Raw genomic sequence first — 6,881 nt, 5'->3', positions numbered from 1 at the left:
AATGACACAGAGGAGATGAATAATGTCATCTTTTACTGCTGATTTTTTTATACGAACTCATCGTGTCTTTTGAATTGTCAATGCAACGCGTGTGTGCGCGTGTGTGCGCGGCTCCCAGGTCGGCTGTTAACGGGTTTATATGGCCGCCTTCTCCTTTCTCCTTCAATTGACTTATCGATCCACTTCGTTATGTCTCTATTTCGGCTTCATCGTTAGCATGCAGTCTTTTAGGATTAGGGGCCACGCAAAAGGGATTAGCGCACGTTTTAGGGCCCCTTTTAGTTAGTAATGGAACCTAATCAGCAGTGGTTGGCTGTCAGAACCAGCGAGGCCTTCTTTGCGCTTGGCGCCATCCTACAGTATGTTTACAACCGAAATTCGAATATTTGTTTCATGAAATTCTATTACCAGAGCCCACCACTGCTAATTAGACTTGAATACACTTGAACAGTCACTGATTCTGCCACGTTTGACGGTGAAGGTCAAATAGAGGTCATTACTTCCTGAGAATCAAGCATTTTTACAAATGCCATAATCCCACAAAACACACTAAAGCGATTATGTTAATACAGTCGAGTTAGTGTTTTTTTTTTTTTTTTAAGTGTGTTCACGACAGGTCAGCGTCTATTTATGTCTGAGCCCCCTCCTCCCCTCTTCCATTTCCATCCGCCACGTTTGCCTAGCGTCATGGAGCTGCCGGAGGGGAGGTCAAGGAGGGGGGAAGGATGAGAGAACAAGACCCACCTGACCGGCTCTAACGTTCCTTTCGCTTCCTGTAATTAGCCACATTTGCACCACCATTCACTTCTCATTCTAATCTCTGTGCTGCTTATTGAGTTAATGTCTTCTGTGGCCCTCAGGTTACAGGAAGATTGTTCCAGCTGTGTTGCTCTGGTGACGCAACCGAGTGAAGTGATGGTTTCCGAGTGAGACAGAGAATGAGCCCATCAGAGTTTAGATTTATTTTAGACTAAAAATGCACGGCAAGAGCAAAACAAAAAATACATGGCTTACTTGTTACCATGTTAAATTTCTACATCATTTCAACGAAATTGATAAGAACTAAGGAAGGAATGAGTGAAGGCACAAACTACCTTGCTACTATCTTACTAACCTTCCCACCAATGTACAACATTTGGACAAAATTGATTAATTTTAGCATGATTCAATTAGCAGAGGAAGGAAGAAAGTAACTAACATCCCCACTATTCCCCCAAATTCAGTAGGATTTGGTTAAATAGCTTTTGCTACCAAATGACTAATGAACAAATGAGTGAAGCAACCAAACCAAGCAACAACCAAACTAACCAGCTAACCAACGAACTCACCATTTCCAATGCCTACCTGACCCCCATGACCAAATCCCGTTGTCTCTGAAGCATCTTTTTCTTCATCACCTCTCTTCGCCTTTTTATTAGCCGTGTCCAGACCGCCATTTGCGTCACATTCTATGTTCCACACTGCTGATTATGTCGGTGTCTTATTATCTGGTCCTCAGGTTACAGGGAGATTGTTCCAGCTGTGTGCTCATTTCCCAGATGCTGGTGACGCAACCGAGTGCACTGAGATGGGGAACGATTTTGCCAGAGTCTACAAAGTTTGTTAATACGGTACCCAATCCAACTATAATAAACTAACTAGCTAATTCCCCAACCACACCTAAAGGTTTGGATATTGGTTGAGATATTTTAGCGTAATACAACTACGTACTGTCCCACACCTCAACTAACTAAGAACTACCTTAATAGATAGTTAACATTCCCAGCCCTTCCCCTAAAATGTTTTCATAGGCTCATAGGAGCTAGCTATAGCGCCTCCAATACATTTCATTGAATGAAATAAGGAAGTATCAGGGTTTTTTTTTTTCAACTAACTAACTCACTCCACAAAATTTTGTACAAATTAGTTGGGTAAAAAAACGAACTATGGAGTTATCTTACACATTATCTAACTTGTCACTGAACTGGCTAGTTAGCCACCCAGCCAACAGACCAACAAATGTACAAGTGTAATGCTTTAGGTAACCTTGCGTTTGTGGATGTGTAAACCTTTCAACAAGGACAAAGCATCAGTTCAGTACCAGATGCCGTGTGATGTCGTCTGCAGTCTTTGTTCCAGGTGGCCCTGTTCCAGATCCATGCCAGGCTGTGAAAGTGAGCCCTGAGGCGTTGTGTAAATGCTCCACATCAAAGGCGGCGTTGTTATTCACCGGTGGCCATCTTCGAGAGGCTGCTGTTCCACTGAGGGCAATGACCACAAAAGGAGCATCATCACGGGTCGCCTCGGCAACACGCCAGAGCGAGGTGAACATCAATAGAAGGCGCTGGTCGTATGTTACCATGGCGACAGACGCACAGAAATAATCAGTGTCACAAATTGACAAACGCTTGTGGTCTGATATTAAAGTCATGTTTTGATGCGTATGCCTCACAAGTCAAACACCACTTGGAGTTCAAACCGCTAATCAAACTCACTGGAAAACTAGCTTGTTAGCTAGCTGACTAGCCACCCAAAAGACCAACAAACAGCTCTTAAAAACAAATGTAATTCACTTTTATCGACCTCAATGTTTCCCAACCAGCGTTCCTTGTTAATTATCCAATAATTATAAAAACTGAATGGATGGAGTCAAATTCTCCCTTTTTTCTGTGGCTTGCGTTCATACCCGATCCGTTCAACACTGTGCGTGTAACGGTGTGAGTCAGAATGATCAAAAGGTGTGTTTGTGACACCCCGAGAAATTAGCTGGATTCATCTTCATTTGCAGCCTGTCGTTAACTGCCTGCCGGGACCTCCCGAGCACTGTTTGATGCTTGAGAAAGTATCTCGACACACCACCGGCCGATCTCCGTGCTTCCGACACTACATCATACTTAACGTCTAGCCTGTCCCACAGGTCCTACAGATACCTTCCTCTTCTTCGCCGTGGCAGGTGACAAATTGCCAAATAAGTGGCGCTAGCCACGCGTCACGGTGTTCACAAACACCTCGTGCGGGAATTTTGACAGTCCTCCCTGGGTCAAAAGTAGACACTAGACAGATGAATCCTTCAATAAAGCTATTAGCACCATGCAGGAGTGAAATTGACTAGCTTAATTTATCACTCTTATACAAATAAGACGATAAGAGGCAAATAGGTTTCATGAAAATCACCTTAAGCACAAACAAGAATGCACATGCTACTTGCATGATGAAAAACAATTTGACTTTGATATTTTGCCCCTTACGTATTTGTGCAAAGCATTTATTGACCTCTGTTGGACGTGTAGCATTCCCTGGAGTCGGGCTTTTTGACTCTTTGGGACCACCGTACCTCAAACAGAACCTGTTTACAGAAGCTGAGCCGTGATTGGTCATTGCCTGACCCCAGAGCAACTGTAATGTCATTTTCAGTTGACAAAAGTGACAAAATGGCCGCCCCCTGAGATGGCTAAAAACAGGTAGATTTTGCTGCTTAACTCATATTCCACTAACGTAATATTAATCTGAATGCCGTGATTATACTAGTGAAGACGCATAGAACATATTGCAAAGAATTTTGGGGGGTTGACTTCCACGTTAAGGTGTAATATTAGGAGGAAACAAATATTTCAGAGACAAGATACCTTTACATTAGTTCTCATAAGACTGACTTTTTGTTCCCCCCCCAAAAAAATTCCCAGAAAAATAACACATTTTTTACTCAAAAGATAACATTTTACCCCACAATATATGACAAAAGTTTTGCTTTTTCTGAAAATGTTTTTCATCTTATGTTTGACAGTTTTCCGTCGAGAGAGAGAAGTGCAAGTTATTATTCCTTATAAAATGAAGTGTTTTCACCCCCAAAACTTTTTTTGAAAGTCTTTTTGATGAAAAATGACATTATTTTCCCCTCTTAAGCTTAGAACAGTCACTCCAAGATGTGGCTTGTTTTTTTTTTTTTCAAATGCAGGACTTGTTCTTACAAATAAAAGTGGCCAATTCTCGGATTACATCTTGCTTGCATTAAAGTTACGACTTTTATTCCCTGCCAAGTGGTTTAGTACAGTTCAGTTCTGCCCATCTTGGTCCAGTTTAAAACTACGAATCCCAATCAGTCATGTCTTCCCGTGATTGGTTACGATACGCAAATATCTACTCTATGTGAAAAGTATTTTTGTCTTCATCACATTGCATACATTACTTACTGTTTTTACAAATAGAATATTTTCTACCAGTACATCTTCATTTTTCTCATCTTTTTTAAAAAAAATCTTTTTCATCGCCCCGCCCCCCCCCTTCACAGTGATTGACTATCTTACTTGGTATCTGTTTATGAAACTTTTTATCGTTTGCTTTCCAGCCTCCTTGGACAAAAGGTGTGATTTTATCGCAATGTGACCTTGCTGCTAAAATAAATGATGAAACAAAAATTTTTAAAAAGTGACCGGCTGTATCCAAACAAGCGCAGATTGATAAGAGGAGCCCCGCGTTACTGGAACTCAAAGAAATGAACGCAAAAAAAGGACAGTGTCACTGCATAAATCCCGTAACAAAGGAAAGATGAGTAATGTAACAATGTTGGGGTCGCAAATGAGCCGTTCCTCCATTTCCAGATGTGAAACATTCGTCAATTTGGCATCTTTACGAGCTTTGGGTGCCCGCCTATTGTTTTGTCGGTGTATTTTTATGCAGAAATTGCTTACTGACATAAAGTAGACACAATATAGCTCTCGAATGGCTTGTAAGAAAATAATCTGCAATCGCATGGACAAACAACAAATAGAATGGCTTTAGGTTTTTCTTTTTGTCCAGCTAGGAGACATGAGCAGAAACAAATTATACAGTAGTTCGACCTCCATCAGGGGCGGGGGGTTACATTCTAAGCCGACATCACAATAAGTGGAAACCACAATATAAAAATACTTTATTTAAATACTCCCTAGGCGTGTTTTTTTAATAGCATTAATGGCACTTCATTTTTTAATGTCTTGAAACACACTTTTAAAATAATACAAAACACATTTAAACATATTGAGGGAGAGCAAGAGCACTGAATAACAAATAACAGTAGCAAATATATTGTACAAACAGTGTAACAGTCTACCAATCCCACTGTGTTTTTAGTATCCAAATATTTTTTCCTCAAACTAACAAACTTATCTCACAATATACTGTACATCACTAACCATACCCAAAAATGTATGTGATCAAATGAGCCTACAGCCGTCACTTCTGTAAGCGTAAAAAGCAGGATTGAAAAGCATGAGAATCAAGGTCGAGGTGAAGTGCTTCCTGTTTTCGTTCGTCTTCTTTCAAATTTACACTCGGTCAAGTCTAGTGGTCGGCAGTGGAATTACACCCGAAAGAAACAGGAGGCAGAACAAAATAGAAGAGGGTTGGGCAACTTAAACGATGGAGGTGGCTAGATAGGACCACACACTTCCTAACCAGATGTATGACAAAAATGTCATTTGAAATATGAAAAAAATATGTGGCAGACTGCGAATACTGAAAATCAGCAAATTAATAACGGAACCATTCATAGTTTTGGCACGGACACAGTATGTGGCCCACCCCTGAAATCGAGCGATAAACACACAAAAAAAATCTGCAATATAATGGGACCACAAACCCAGAACCTGTGATGGAAGTGGATTTACTGTACATGGAAAAATATCTGGGAAATTTGAAATCCAAACCAAACCAAACAAATTAATTCAAATTACATCTAAAATATGTTTTTTAAATAAAAAGATTTTGTTGCAAGAGCTGTGAGGATGATAAGTTGCTACACGCTATGAGGTGTGCTAACTAATATGCTAACATGATACATTTCACAGTACGATGGTACCTTGACTTACAAGTGCCCCAACTTGTGAATTTTTTGAGCCATCATTTGGTCCTTGCTGTAATTAAGTGACCAAAAAAAGAGCTGCATTAAAGTACTTTAATTCCTTTGCATTTTCAGCCAGTTTATTGAAGGGGCAAACATTGAAATACAAATTGAGAACATTCGTAAGGTGCTGCTGTAAGCCACAACTCACGCCTAGGCACTCACATGCAGACTAACCGGCCAACCCGACTCCAACACCTGACGTCACTCACTCTGCAACGCCCCTTAAAGGCACTCATCCAATACACAAATAATACATTACTTAGATTAATTACATTTAAAAAAAAAAAATGTTCTCATTTTATAACACAATGCTATTTTTCTGTATTAAGAACACGGAGCAAAAAGATCCATTGACATACGGCTTAGCTAAGGAAATTGAAACTGAAGAAAACATAAACAAATTATTTGTTTTATATTATTTTAATTACCGGTAGATTCATTTTATGTTCTCTTTGGTTACATTTTGTGTTTTTTTTTCTTTTTTTTTTTCTTTAGCGCTGCATAAATACTGCCACAACACCCCACGCCGTAGCAGCCATGATTCAGCTGTGTTTGCGTCAATGTCTGACTCAGACCTAAGTGCTTGTTATGTGTTTCGAGGGTGTAACAATCAGAGGGGGAAAGTACATCTTAAAATAGGATTAGTTGTCAGCCTTGCAAAACCTGGCTGGACCATAAGCGGCGAGTATCAAAAGATAACAACTGATGCACATTAATGCATGCGAGATGTCATTGGTGACAATTGTGTTTCATCTTTAAAATGAAACATTAGCATCACACTGAAAAGAAAAAACATTTATCTGATGAGAATAAAGATATAATGTTGTAAGAAGTAATGTCATTATTATTATTGTTTTGTTTTTTTAAAGACGGTCCTGTGTGATACAAGTAACCTGACTTAGGACGATTTTTTGCTTGGACATGCGGGTTTGCTTTCGCTAAGTCTGTTTAGCTTCATGCTAACAAACAGTTTAAAACAGCATACAGTATGCAGGCTAACGAATAGTAGCAGGGTGCGGGT

General features: G+C 40.0%; 1 protein-coding gene across 2 annotated transcripts in view; it reads left to right on the top strand.

Annotated features, from left to right (window-relative positions):
- Positions 1-1,485: 1,485 nt before the first annotated feature.
- Positions 1,486-6,881, top strand: part of lnx1 (ligand of numb-protein X 1) — a 45,463-nt gene continuing 40,067 nt past the window's right edge. The window contains exons 1-2 of one of the 2 annotated variants that reach the window (XM_086047567.1): positions 1,486-1,610; positions 2,107-2,303. The gene's annotated coding sequence lies outside the window, so the exon portion shown is untranslated. The remainder of the gene's footprint in view (positions 1,611-2,106; positions 2,304-6,881) is intronic. The other variant, XM_086047568.1, reaches the window with a different exon arrangement.

This window comes from Filicampus tigris, chromosome 12, assembly GCF_054856515.1.
Source record: "Filicampus tigris isolate MCC_2025a chromosome 12, RoL_Ftig_1.0, whole genome shotgun sequence".
In the NCBI taxonomy this organism is placed as follows: domain Eukaryota; kingdom Metazoa; phylum Chordata; class Actinopteri; order Syngnathiformes; family Syngnathidae; genus Filicampus; species Filicampus tigris.
This window is presented reverse-complemented; position numbering and strand designations above follow the sequence as displayed.